Below are 14,346 nucleotides of genomic sequence, written 5' to 3'. Positions count from 1 at the left end.
TTATTCCAGCAGCTGTGGGAATGTGATGGATGGTGGAAATTTACCTACAGTCATTTCTAGTTTGGTTCAGGGGATCCAGGACACTCCTATTGATACTTGGCAAAGATAGAGGAATGAAGGCTTTATCCAAGGATGAGACACAGCTAGGCCTACTGGTGTGCAGAGCTTTTGGGAAGACCTTAGGTGGTCCTCAGGACCCTGAAGTGGAAAGGTTGAACTGGGCTTCCTAAGCCTGTGATAGCTTCAGGTTTTATAGTAATTCATTAGATTACTATGGAGGTCACCTTGATACCTTGATTATTTATCTTCTTTATCATTTTGTTTTGGGGCCACATCAGCTCTTGGTTCTGAATTCAAGAATCACTTCTGCTGAACTTGGGGAACCCCCTGTTGTTCTGGGAGGTCAAATTTAGATCTGTTGATATAAGGCAAGTTCCTTTCCTGCTGTACTATCTCTCTGATCCCAGACCTACTTTTTTTTTTTTTTTTTTTTGTGGTTTTTGGGTCACACCGGCAGTGCTCAGGGGTTACTCCTGGCTCCATGCTCAGAAATTGCTCCTGGCAGGCACGGGGGACCATATGGGACGCTGGGATTCGAACTGATGACCTTCTGCATGAAAGGCAAACGCCTTACCTCCATGCTATCTCTCCGGCCCCCCCAGATCTACTTTTGAGCCAGGCTCTTTTTCTTTTTTTTTTTTTTTCATTTCACTGAATGTTTATTGTAGGCTAGATTTTGAGATGTGTGTATGTCAAATAATCACTACTAAGCGAAGATATAAATAATCATCAGTGAAAATTAGAACTCTATAGCAAACGATAAAAGAAAGTATATGTTTGGAAGTTGGCAAATTAACAGAAACTACAAATGCATATATACAATTAGACCTGATTTAAAGAGACAAAGAGCTACCGAATTTATTTAAGTATTACGCGCAGAATTTCCTACCAAAAGAGAAATCAAAGTTTGGGTGTGCGTTATAAACAGGGCTGGAGTTGGCTGGCAGTGGCAGCCGGTCCAATGAGGGCATAGGCGAATTGTGAGTTTGCACTGAGCCTTTTCCGGGCTCAAGAAACCTGGCCTATCTCTCATGACATTCTGGGTTCAAACATCATGGGAAGACACACCAAAAAAATTGATCATCAAGAGTTTTTGGAAGACAGGCATCAGCAATCACATGGACGGCACAGAAGACGACCTGCTGTGGAATTCAGATTCAGAAGAAAGCGAAGAAACTGGAGACACAGATGTCCCTGCCAACTGGGACACTGATGAAAAATGAACTTGAGAAGAATGGGAACAACTCTTTAGTGGATCTGATGTTGAATCTGACTTTGAAGCATTTTAAGTAAATATGGTTACCGGTCATTTTATTTTGGTATTGTGTTTATACCAGTTACGTTGTCAATAAATGATTTTTATCATGGCTGCACGTGTTCAACAACTTTTTTTTTTGTCAATTACAATGCTTGGTGTGAAACAAAATTTTATGCAGATTTTAATCGAAAATTAGAAGTGCGCGTTATACATGGGTGCGCATTATACTCGAATAAATATGGTATGTGTGCATGAAAGTAATCAAAATGTTTTAAAATGTAAGTTCTAAGAATTCAAAGCTGTGAAGTCGAGGTAAATCACATTTTCTTTTGTTTTCTATTTTGACTTCTTTTTTTAAAATTAATATCTTTTTTTTTTTTTGTGGTTTTTGGGCCACACCCGGCGGTGCTCAGGGGTTACTCCTGGCTGTCTGCTCAGAAATAGCTCCTGGCAGGCACGGGGGACCCTATGGGACACCGGGATTCGAACCAACCTCCTTAGGTCCTGGATCGGCTGCTTGCAAGGCAAACACCGCTGTGCTATCTCTCCAGGCCCTTAAATTAATATCTTTATTTAAACACCTTGATTACAAACGTGATTGTGGTTGGGTTTCAGTCATGTAAAGAAAACCCCCCATCACCAGTGCAACATTCCCATCACCAATGTCCCAAAGACTCAGGCTCTTAAGATTGATGAAGCAGGGAGAATGCAAGTCAAGTCCCAAATATTCATAGGAACACCAGTCTTCCAACTGAAAATTATGGGGTGCCCTTGGTGGGGTTGGGCTGAGTCCCCAATAGTCACATCCACATCCCATGCTGTCACCCTGTCCGAGGCCCAACTCCACTGCCTCACAATTAACCTTTGCAGACACTTAAAACAAACATATGTACTAGTTTTTTTGAACTGAATACTCTAGGATTTTCTCAGAGTGAGGGGGCACCCCCCCAACACTTACTGAAGCTTCAGTAGTCACATTTACATCCCATAGTTATAGCCATGTCAGCTCATAGCCCATTTCTACAGATCCTGGGGTTCCTGGAGTGTGTGGCCTCATTTGTGTCTACACAACACCTCCAAATTCCTCAATCCTGACACCTAAGTAAGTGCACAGCAAATTTGATAGAAGGAAGCCTAGAAGTCAATTAATCTCAATAAACAGGAACAACAACAAGACAGAAGGCTTAACTAGCAACAAACAGCTTAGTAAACCCTCAGATAATGACTTAATGACCCCATTGCATAATCATTTTCACAAATTTCCTTTTACCGAAGTATCTTTTTCATTCCATTAGCTATTTAGTTGTAACAAGAAATATAAAATATATTATTATGTGGCTGAAAAAGGTTAGCGTGTGCAAGGCAAATGCCTTACCACTTGTGCCACCACTCTGGCCCCTGCTATAAACATCTTGATTGGAAAGCTCTGGGCACAATCTGGAAGCACAGGCAAGGCTAGATAGACTTTCACATTGTTTTGATTTTATTGGCAGAGTCTGGAAGCTTCTACCTTTATCTGGACAGCAGATACGGGTTGGCAGGGGGAGGTTTTGGCAGCCAGGATGAGCTAAGGAAAGTCAGTTGGTTTAGAAGGATAGATTCACTCTTGTTTAATAGCCTTCCTCAAGATTTAAAAAGGTTCTGGGGTGTCAGAGAGTAGTACAGTGGTTAGGGCATTTGCCTTGCATGTGACCAACCTGGGTTTGATCCCAGTACCCTTTAGGGTCCCCTGAGCACCACCAGGAATGATCTTTTTAAATTTATAGACACAGTTTATTTATTTATTTATTTATTTATTTATTTATTTATTTATTTATTTATTTATTTTTTATTGCGTCACACCCAGCAGCGCTCAGGGATTACTCCTGGCTCTGTGCTCAGAAATCGCTCCTGGCAGACACAGGGGACAGTATGGGATGCTGGGATTTGGACCAGCATCATGCAAGGCAAACACCCTGTTGCTGTGCTATCCCTCCAGGCCATATACACACATTTTAAAAACTTTATTTATTTATTTATTTATTTATTTATTTATTTATTTATTTATTTGTTTTTGGGATGCACCCAGCAGTGGTCAGGGCTTATTCCTGGTTCTGCACACAGAAATCGCCCCTGGCAGGCTGGAGGACCATATGGGATGTTGGGAATTGAATTGGATCCCTCCTGGGTCGGCTGTATGCAAGGCAAATGCCCTACCAAGGAGCTATGTCTTCGGCTCCACCAGGAATGAGTTTTGAATGGAGAGGCAGGAGGAACTCACGAGTGTAGTTGGGTGTGGCCCCAAACAAACAAACAAACAAACAGAAAAGATGCCTGTCAGGTCCACTGTGATTGAAAGTTTCATTTCAACATTCTAGCCACATGGATTAGAGGTATCTGAGAAAGGCCAACCCCTGATTTCTGTGGAACCCTCTGGGCCATGCTATGGCTGAACAGAGTAGATTTTTGGGCTGGTGGGCACAGGAGAACGCTATCGACCCTCTAGTGTTTGGGTCATGATTAGATACAAGACTCTACCTGGAATCCAGCCCAATTTGTTCAAGCTAAAAGTAGAGTTGTATTGTTTGATGATGAATTTTGGCTTTTGGGTTAAAGCCAGCTCTTCTTAGGGCTCACTCCTGACTCTGTACTTAGGGATCACACCTGGTGAACTTAGAGGGGAACCCAACTTGGTTTCCAGGAAAGCACCGTACCTATTGTCCTTTCTCTCCAGCTCAGCCTTTTCTCACCCCAGAGGAGTCAGCTGACAGACGGGGGCCCCTGTACAAACCACAGACTTTACAGTTTCTTTCACAATGAGTAAGAATTCTAGACATGTATGAAGCAATTTGAGACATGAATGAAGCAATTGGATTGCAAAAATCTTTCTTCATTTTAACATCTCCTTCTGAGCACAGTAGTTTATTCTTTTTTTAATTTTTTTTTTTTGGGTCACACCCAGCAGGTGTGTGACTTCTGGCTCTACGCTCAGAAATCGCTCTTGGCAGGCTTGGGGGACCATATGGGATGCCGGATTTGAACCACCGTCCTTCTGCATGCAAGGCAAACACCTTACCTCCACGCTATCTCTCCGGCTCCAATGAGCACAGTAGTTTTATTCCTATTTTGATAATAGTTTCCTTTTGTCTTTGGAACCACAGCTGGTGACTCTCCTGGGTTACTCTTATTTTTGGAAGGGGGGGTCACACTTGGTGGCACTCAGGGGTTACTCCTGGCTCTGTGCTAAGAAATAGATCCTGGCAGACATGGGGTCCATATGGGATGCCGAGGTTCAAACCACCATCCATCCTGCCTGGCTGCATGCAAGGCAAACACCCTACTGCTGTGTGAACTCTCTGGCCCCTCTCCTGGGTTATTCTGAATCCCACGCTCAGGGATGATTCCTGGTGGACCTGAGAAACATATAGTGCTGGAAGTCAGACCCAGGCCTTCTGCATGCAAAGAATGTATTCTATCCCATTGAGCTTTCTCTTTGGCCCTTGATAGCAATTTTATTTATTTGGTTTTTGGGTGGCACCCAGCAACGCTCAGGGGTTCCTTCTGGCTCTATGCTCAGAAATAGCTCCTGGCAGGCTAGGGGGACCATGGGACGCCAGAATTTGAACCACCATCCTTCTGCATGCAAGGCAATTGCCCTACCTCCATGCTATCTCTCTGGCCCTGATAGCAATTTTTGATTGTAATGTCATGCTTTCAGTATGTCTTTCCAAAGAGTTCTGTTTGGCTTTTGCAGACACAACCAAACTCTCTCTCTCTCTCTCTCTCTCTCTCTCTCTCTCTCTCTCTCTCTCTCTCCCCCCCTCTCTCCACTCATATCACATCTCACTGGTCAGTACCATTTCAGCTAACACTCCTTGTTAATTAGAATCTAATGAAATGAATGAAGTGATTTAATTACAATTGCTGGGGATGGACGATGGGCTGATAATATAACAGGTAGGATACCTGCCATTCATGCTGCTGGCCCAGGTTCTGTCTCTGGTACCCTCTAGGCCCTAGAGTCTAGGGTCTCCTGAACCCTAATGGGAAAATGGGAGTGATAACTGAGCACAGAGCCAGGCATAGCTCTTAAACACAGCCAGATGTGACCCCCAAACAAATCATTATCATTTATGTCTAGTACTAACCTGAACCAGTTGGGCCCCAAATATGGTTCACTTGTATTAAACATGAACCTTAGAAACATGCTTAAGAGAGGGAGTTTGTCTTTGTTATTTTTTGTTTCTGTTTTTGGGCCACACCCAGAAGTACTCAAGGGTTACTCCTGGCTCTGCACTCAGAAGTCACTCCTGACAGGCTCAGGGAACTTATGGGATGCTGGGGATCGAACTTGGGTTGGCCACATGCAAGGCAAATGAACCCTCCTGGAGCTGGTCCTTTAAGAGATGAGTCTGCCCTTTTCACTGACCATCATGGGCATCCTCTGGGTATGAAAAGGTGTTGGCTGATCCAGGAAGTTGGGTCAGAGAGAGATCAGGGGAGTGAGTTTTTCCTATGTGATCAGCTCTGATAATTTTATTAAAAAAGGGTGTCTGGGGGCCCGGAGAGATAGCACAGCGGCATTTGCCTTGCAAGCAGCCGATCCAGGACCAAAGGTGGTTGGTTCGAATCCTGGTGTCCCACATGGTTCCCTGTGCTTGCCAGGAGTTATTTCTGAGCAGACAGCCAGGAGTAACCCCTGAGCAATGCCAGGTGTGGCCCAAAAACCAAAAAAAAAAAAGGGTATCTGAGCACCCCACATTAGGACAGTTTCCCAAAAAGGAACATGTGTGTCCATGGAATTTCCTATGGGCTGATGCTTCTATTGGCAGCCACAGCTCTCTCTTCTCTAGAAGTGGTTTTCTCCACTTTTCAGGGGTCCACTGCAGAGTCTCCTTGTCCCCTAGGCTTCTAAAATTCTCTTCATTTAGACCCAGACTTTCTCTCAAAAGGGTCCTGGGACTTACCTCTATTTTTGGTTTAAGAGTCACACCTGGCAGTGCTCAGGGCTTACTCCTGCCTCTGCATTCAGTAATCTCTTCTGGTAGTGCTCCAGGTCAGCCATGCCCCAAGCCAGTGACTTATCCACTGTCCTATTGCTCTAGTTCTGGGATTCCCCTTTGATGATGACTAGTGGCACAGAATCTGGAGTAGCCCTTGAATGCTACTTCATCCAAATTTAATCCAAATTCCCCGTCCCGAATAATATTTGCATGTTGGGGGGAAAGTTTGTCTTAGCAGAAACACAGAGGAGAAAGGAGGAAGCAGGGGCCGAAGAGATAGCATGGAGGTAGGGCATTTGCCTGGCATGCAGAAGGATGGTGGTTCAAATCCCGGCATCCCAAATGGTCCCCCGAGCCTGCCAGGAGCTATTTCTGAGCATAGAACCAGGAGTAACCCTTGAGCACTGCCGGGTGTGACCCAAAAATCAAAAAAGCAAACAAACAAAAAAAAAATAAGAAAAAGAAAGGAGGAAGCAAAGTTGGATGTCAAGTTCAGAGAATTAGAGATCATTTTCTGAACTGTGCTTGTGCCCTTCTATTCTTTCTTCACTGAAGACTGGCCACCTCTGGGGACAGTCAGAGGTCAGGGAGGTTTTCTGGGTACAGACAGGAAAGGTGGAAGATTTTGCAGACCTGTATACTCTCGCATGACCTGAGAAGACCTGATGGAGGCTGGTCCAGCTGCTCCCAGCAGGATAAACCTGTTGCCCAGCGCTTTGCAAGGATCTTTGGTTTCCATGCCCACTGGTGACGCTTGGGGACTGTCTCGCTCCCCTGAGAAGGACAGGGGGAAGCAAGGAGGTTCCTGGGATAAGGTTTAAGCCACTTCACATTTCCTGTCCAACAATTCCCCAAGCCTTCAGCTCACTCAGGTCTATTTATTTCAGCTGGGCACTGTTTCCTGCCCCCCCCCCCCCCTCAAAACACAGGAAGCCAAAGCTCTTCTCAGAACACAAGGAACAAACATGAGCTCGTGACACTGGCCAGTCTCAGATTTATTTCCATGGCAGGCTCAGGGGACGCTGAGTGGGAGAGGGGTTTGCTGGAAGGCTTTGGGAGTGACCGAGACTTTGAACAATGTTGTTTCCTGCTGAGTTTCTACTGGGAGATGCAGCCAGCTCTGCACCCCAAAGCAGCTGCCTATTGAGGGGTGGTGGATAGGACCCACAGATTAGCCTGAGAAAGGGGAAGGTTGGAGTGATAGCACAGCAGGTAGAGTACTTGATTGCCTTGCACACAGTCCTCCAGAGTTTAATCCCCAGCATCCCATGGGGTCCCCTGATCATGCCAGGAATAATTCCTGAATGCAGAACTATGAGGAATCCCTGAGCATAGCTGGGTGTGGTCCCCAAGCCCATAAACAAACAAACAAATAAACGTAACTCCACCCTGGATTTAGGTGTACCTACCTGAGACCCTCTCATTCCGGGAAGTGGTCTTGAAAGGTTATATAAGGCCTTTGACCCAGGGGATTAGGCCCTTTTGCCTTTTGGTTTTTGGTCTTTGGCCAGCATGGAGGTCAAATGGAAGATGGCTGATAGGAGTTAAGATGCAGGGCTAGCTAAGAATAGCAATTGCTTAAAAGGTTATGATAGAGACCACACATGTGGTGGATAGGGTATGAGTAAAGTTGATGCTTCCTGATGCCTGTCTCTGGATGAGTGATTCCGCCGTTCACCTAAACCTGGGACCCGCCAGCTGAATGGGGGTTGCGAAGCCACGTGGCCTGGGATGGCAGAGAAAAATCCCTCCATCCATCCACCTCTATCCAGCTCCATCGTTAATTATTTAATGCAACAATAAATAAAAGAATTCTCTGGGATGAGAGAGAGAGTGAGAGCAAGAGCGAGAGAGAGTGAGAGAGTGAGAGAGTGAGAGAGCGAGAGAGAGATCATGTGTGTGTCCAAGGGCTAAGGCATTTGCCTTGCATGTGGCCAACTCAGGTTCAATTCTCAATACCCCATGTGGTTCTCTGAGCCCCACCAGAAGTGAGTGTAGGGTCAGGAGTAAGCCCTGAGCACCACTGGGTGTGACACCCCAAACAAACAAACAAACAAACAAGCAGACAAACATTCCCTTATATAAAGCACAGGCCGCCCCAAGTGAACCTGAGAAAGTCTGAGAATATCCCTGGGGTGTGGGCTGTTAGCAACAATTTCTCAGAGACACTGAGTTCATCCATCACATGCCTGGAGTTTTTAATAGAGCTGCTGTTGTTCTCACAAAACCGAAGAGTCGGTACAAACATCATGCAAACACATGAATAACCTTGCTGCTCTTTCCCTGGGGCTCTCCCAGGCCTGTCCTGCTCCTGGGGCAGCTTTGAGAGTCATCAAGGGCCACAAGAAAGGTCTTGGGACAGGACAGAGAGTCTAGAGACTGGGATACTACCGGCCAAGACCTGCTGGTGAGGTCCAGGACTCACTCCCCAGCTGGTAAATCTCAACAGAGATGGCAGCTCCAGAGTTTACTTCCGGGTCACTGGCGAGGGCATAGTGAGCAAATAGGAAGCCTTAGTTGGTCTCCTTCATGGCAGCCCAGCTCAGCAAGCAGAGGGTGACAGAGCCTGGTCCTGGGGTTGGCCCTGAAGAGAAATGGCCGAGAGAGAGAGAGAGAGAGAGAGAGAGAGAGAGAGAGAGAGAGAGAGAGAGAGAGAGAGAGAGAGAGAGAGAGAGAGAGAGAGAGAGAGAGAGAGAGAGAGAGAGAGCTGACAGGGGACAAACACTCACTCTTCCTCTTCTCTGTCCTCCTTCCCCCTTCTCACTGCCCATCTGGGCACTTCTGCAGCCATATGGTCTGTGGGGGTCATTCAACAAACTTTTTTGTTTGTTTTTTGTTTTTGGGTCACACCCAGTGGCGCTCAGGGGTTACTCCTGCCTTTTCACTTAGAAATCACTCCTGAGGGGCCGGGCGGTGGCGCTCGAGGTAAGGTGCCTGCCTTACCTGCGCTAGCCTAGGAGACGGACCGCGGTTCGATCCCCCGGTGTCCCATATGGTCCCCCAAGCCAGGAGCGACTTCTGAGCGCATAGCCAGGAGTAACCCCTGAGCGTCACCGGGTGTGGCCCAAAAACCAAAAAAAAAAAAAAAAAAAAAAAAAAAGAAATCACTCCTGGCTGGCTGGGGGTGGGGGTGGGAACCTTATGGGGTGATGGGATTCGAACCACCATCCGTCCTGGGTTGGCTGCATGCAAGGCAACCGCCCTACTGCTGTGCTACCTCTCTGGCCTCCTTATAGGCTTCTTAAAATGCTTTAGGGGCCTGGGATAACTCCTGGGGATGCTGAGGGGACATGTATGTTGGGAACTAAACTCAGGGTCTCCTTCAACAGGCCTGTGCCCTCTACCTGAGTTCTCACTCCAGTCCCTAGATAAAAAAACTTATATTTTAGCTTTCTTTTTGGGGGTCTCTCTAAAAGTTCCTGAGGACCCAGAAAACCATCCTTATGAAATTTGACCCAGAGATACAACAAAAATAACAAAACCGAAAACAAAACGAAAAGGGGCCAGAGCGATAGCACAGCTGTAGGGCATTTATCTTGCATATGGCTTATTCGGGAGGGATCCGGTTCCATTTCCGGCATTCCATATGGCCCCCCGAGCCTGCCAGGAGCGATTTCTGAGCCAAAAACCAATAAACAAACAAACAAACAAATAGATGTACAAGCTGATGACTTTAATAGCCAGACCTGGTGGTACTGAGCATCCTAGGGTTACTCATGGAGGTACTGTTGTGTATATGTGTGTATGTATGTATGTATGTATATATATACTCCTGGCTCTACACTCAGAAATTGCTCCTGGAAGACTCAGGGGACCATATGGGATGCCGGGATTCTAACCACTGTCCTTCTGCATGCAAGGCAAACACTCTTTTTTTTTTTTTTGATTTTTGGGCCACACCCGGTAATGCTCAGGGGTTACTCCTGGCTATGTGCTCAGAAGTTGCTCCTGGCTTGGGGGACCATATGGGACACCGGGGGATCGAACCGCGGTCCGTCCAAGGCTAGCGCAGGCAAGGCAGGCACCTTACCTTTAGCGCCACCGCCCGGCCCCCAAGGCAAACACTCTTGCTATCTCTCCAGCCCCTGTATGTGTATTTTATGTAATGTTAGGGATATAACTTGCATTCTTACATATGTCAGGCATGAGCTCTAATTCTTTGATTTTTTTTTTCTTTTTGGTCACCTCCAGTGATGCTCAGGGGTTACTCCTGGCTATACGCTTAGAAATAACTCCTGGGAAACGTATGGGGGACCATATGGGATGCTGGGAGATCTAACTGCGGTCCGTCTTACATTAGCTCACTCAAGGCAAACACCTTACTGCTTGCGCCACCGCTTTGGCCCCTCTAGTCCTTTGAACTGTCTCTCTTGCCCTAGAGAAGTGAGTTTATTTTTATTTTCTTTTCTTTTACATTTTTTTTGGACCACACCTAGAAGTGCTCAGGGATTACTCCTGGCTCTGTGCTCAGGGGTCATTCTTGGATGGTGCTTGGGGGACCATATAGACCATAATGCCTTACCTATTGTGCTATCACTCTGGCTCCAAGAGTTTGTTTGTTTGTTTACTTATTTATTTATGTTTGGGGCCCACATCCAGTAGTGCACAGGGCATATTCCTGACTCTGTGCTTAAGGATCACTCCTGGTGGCCTCAGGTGTTGCTTTAAAGGCAAGGGCCTTTCTTGCTCTGCTATCTCCTGAGAAGTAGATTTTAAGGCTTGCTTTATGGGCTACAACTGGCAAGAATCGAGGTGGGGGCTACTCCTGGCTCTGGAATCACTCCTGGCAGTGATCAAGGGATCACATGTAGTGCCAGGGATTTGAGCCCAGGTCAGCCATATGCAAGGCAAATAATTTCCCTGTTATATTATTGCTCTGGTTGGAAGATTTCATGGGTCTTTTCCCTGTAACTCTGAGAAAGAGCGACTCAGCTTTAGAAGTCAGAGCTAGGGTCTTCACAGAAAGTCAGGAGGCTGTGTGAGCCTGTGGAACTGTGAATGCATGTGTGAATGTGTGTGTGTGTGTGTGTGTGTGTGTGTGTGAGAGAGAGAGAGAGTGAGAGAGTGAGAGAGAGAGTAGAGAAGAGAGACAGATAAAGAGAGAGAGACTCTGTATTGTCACATGCAGCTTTAAATGGGACCAGATGTGATTTCAATTGCTCTGAAGCCCAGGATGCGAGTTCTGATGATGAGCTTCATGAATGAGCCTCCTATGTGCCAGCAAAGGACCTGTCCCTCACACCGATTCTGCTCGAAGACTTCAAGAACATATACACATGTGCAAATACACTCACACACACTATTTTTTATGATTTTGGGCCACATCCAACAGTGCTCAGAGGTTTACTCTTGCCTATGTGCTCAGGAATTACTCCTGGTGGGCTTTGGGGACCATATGGGATGCTAGGGATCAAACCCATGTTGGCTGCTCGCAAGGCAAATGCCCTCACTACTGTGCTATCATTCCAACACCAACATATACACTTTTTATACACCATGATTTTCAATGCTAAAGGAATCCAATATATTTTTTAAGCTCACCACTCACAAAGCAGCTGTCCAGGAACTACCACTGCTGTTTTACAGATGAGAAAAGTAAGGTTCATAGGCATTTGTTTTGTTTTGGGGCCACCCCTTGTGGTGCTCAGGGCTTATTCCTGGCTCTGCATTCTGGGATTACTCTGAGTAGGGCTCTGGGGACCATATGGGATTCTGTGATTCAACCTGCATGAAAGACAAATGCCTTGCCAGCTAGTTCCTCTGACACCTTTCTAGCTCTGTTTCGCAGAGCAGTTGGAAGTCCTGTTGAAACCTGAAAGGAGGCTTCCCCCACCCCACAATGCCCCTGGGATGAAGAAAGGAAGGGCATGAGGGAGGGCATTGTGTGGGTTTCTGGGAAACTGAAAAAAACTCTGTGTTGATCTTGGTGATGGGTACACATGGGTCCTTACTTAGAGATAATCCAATAATGGGTTCCTAGGAGACACAATATTTTTGTTGTTGAGGGGAGCACACCTGGCTTACTCTTGGCTCTCAGAAATCACTTCTGCCAGGCTTGGGGGACTGTATGGGATGCCAGGAATTGAACCCAGGTTGGCTGTATGCAAGACAAATGTCCTACCTGCTATGCTATTGCTCTGTCCTCAGATGCATTTTTTTGTATTTGACTTGAATAAACAATTTATTTAAAAACCTTCTGAGGTTGGAGATATTTCTTCCTCCTTGGCCAATGCATTCTAATGAAGTAAGTGGAATCCCTTGGACTCTATTACATAGTGAACTTGAAGGCAACTCAAATATGCGACTACTCTGCCCCTTTACAACAGAATGGACCACAGTGGAGGAAGGTGCATGACAAGAAGACAACATACTAGGAGGAGGAGATCATCAGCACTGCATGAAAAGGAAAATTTCCCAGTATGTTTTGCTATGTTGGCCACCATAGAAGGATAAAGTCAGTGACTGTTCTCAAGGTGCTCACAACCAGAGATCAGAACAATAGCGCAGCAGGAGGGCATTGGCTTTGCATGTGGCTGATCCCAGTTCTATCTCTGGCATCCCATATGATCTCCTGAGCTACCAGGAGTGATTCCTCAGGAAAAAGCCAGGAGTAATGTCGAGTGCTGCCAGATGTGACTAAAAACCAAACCAAACAAGTGGTCTTCCAGGCACCACCAGGAGTGATCCCTAAATGCAGAGCTAGGAGTAAGTCCTGAGCACCACTAGGTGTACCCCCAATTAAAGACTCTTACAACAGGCTGAAGACTCTAAGCACCTTCTAGCAGTGAGTAGACATTGGGACACTGGTATCTAAACCTACCAGAAGTTTCGAGGAGAGGTTGCACCCCCATTTGGTACTCAATGAATCTACAGGAAGCAAAAGTTCTCAACACACCCACCTTACCTTTTATATGTAGATCCCCAAGGGCCAGAAGAGCCACTTCTGACCAATAACTGGAAACCTTTGGTCTCCTAACCTTAAAGCTTTTTAAAGATGAAGCATTGTACAATGGTATAAATACACATGTTAGTACCAGAATACTTTATAATAGATTTACACACATACCAGCTTATGTTCTTTTTCTGCAGGGGCTGTGATGAGAAGCCAAGAACACAGTCTTATTCTAGATGCCTCTAACCCTACTGATCTTTAAAATTTCATTTTTTTGTTTTGGAGCCACACCCAGTGGTGCTCAGGGTTGAGTCAATCCTGGCTTTGTACTCAGAAATTACTCCTCTCAGGCTTGGGGTACCCTATGGAATGTTGAAGATCAGACAAAGGATGGTCGTAGACAAGGCAAACACTCTCTCCCTTGTGATATCACTCTGGCCCCATAATTTCATTTTTAGGAGGCTATACCTGGTGCTTCTTAGGGCATACTTCTGGCTCTCTGCTCAAGAATCAGTTCTGGAGGGGCTAGGAGGACCATATCCTATATGGACTCGGGGTTGAATCTGGGTTTGCCCCATGCAAGGTCAACTGTATTATCACTTTGGCTCCTCTTGACAACTCCCTGACTACACTGTTATGAAACATGCTAGAGTTTGGGGATTGGAAGGAGACTACATAGAACATCCAACTCCACAGACCAACTTTCCCCAGGGGCTGATTTTTCCTTTATTTTTTTTAACCAAATCAGCCCAGGGGTACAGAGCTATGTATGCAAAATGTCCACATACTTATTAATCCTAGGGATTTTGTAAAAAAATATTATCCAGATTCCATGAATCTTCTAACAAGTTATGACAATGCCGTGTCACATGAGTACAGAGAAAAGAATATCCGACCCAGAGTCTATTGTTCCTGCCTTTTGGTACTAGATAAGCCATTGAATACTTTTAGCTCTTTTGACAAATCACTTGGCCTCTCTCCACTTGGTCTGAGAACACGGCCATGCACACACTCTGTCATAGGGGAGGAAGGAGGATCAGGTTGATTTCAAAGCTGGCCTTTTCAGGGTGACATTTTGACATAAATAATCCCAAGTATATGGGACCAGGCTAAAAGCCTTTCAGGGGACCAAGAAATACATTGATATGAATAAA

General features: G+C 45.9%; 3 protein-coding genes across 7 annotated transcripts in view; 2 read left to right on the top strand and 1 right to left on the bottom strand.

The window, feature by feature from the left end:
- Nucleotides 1-14,346, top strand: part of FADS6 (fatty acid desaturase 6) — a 1,183,177-nt gene that overhangs the window by 157,613 nt on the left and 1,011,218 nt on the right. The gene's annotated exons all lie outside the window — the stretch shown is intronic.
- Nucleotides 1-14,346, top strand: part of HID1 (HID1 domain containing) — a 994,098-nt gene that overhangs the window by 220,344 nt on the left and 759,408 nt on the right. The window lies entirely within an intron of this gene.
- Nucleotides 1-14,346, bottom strand: part of RAB37 (RAB37, member RAS oncogene family) — a 42,170-nt gene that overhangs the window by 26,255 nt on the left and 1,569 nt on the right. The gene's annotated exons all lie outside the window — the stretch shown is intronic.

The sequence above is a fragment of the Suncus etruscus genome, chromosome 1 (genome assembly GCF_024139225.1).
Source record: "Suncus etruscus isolate mSunEtr1 chromosome 1, mSunEtr1.pri.cur, whole genome shotgun sequence".
NCBI classification, from domain to species: Eukaryota; Metazoa; Chordata; class Mammalia; order Eulipotyphla; family Soricidae; genus Suncus; species Suncus etruscus.
Note: the sequence above shows the minus strand (reverse complement) of the source record. Positions and strands in the feature narration are given on the sequence as shown.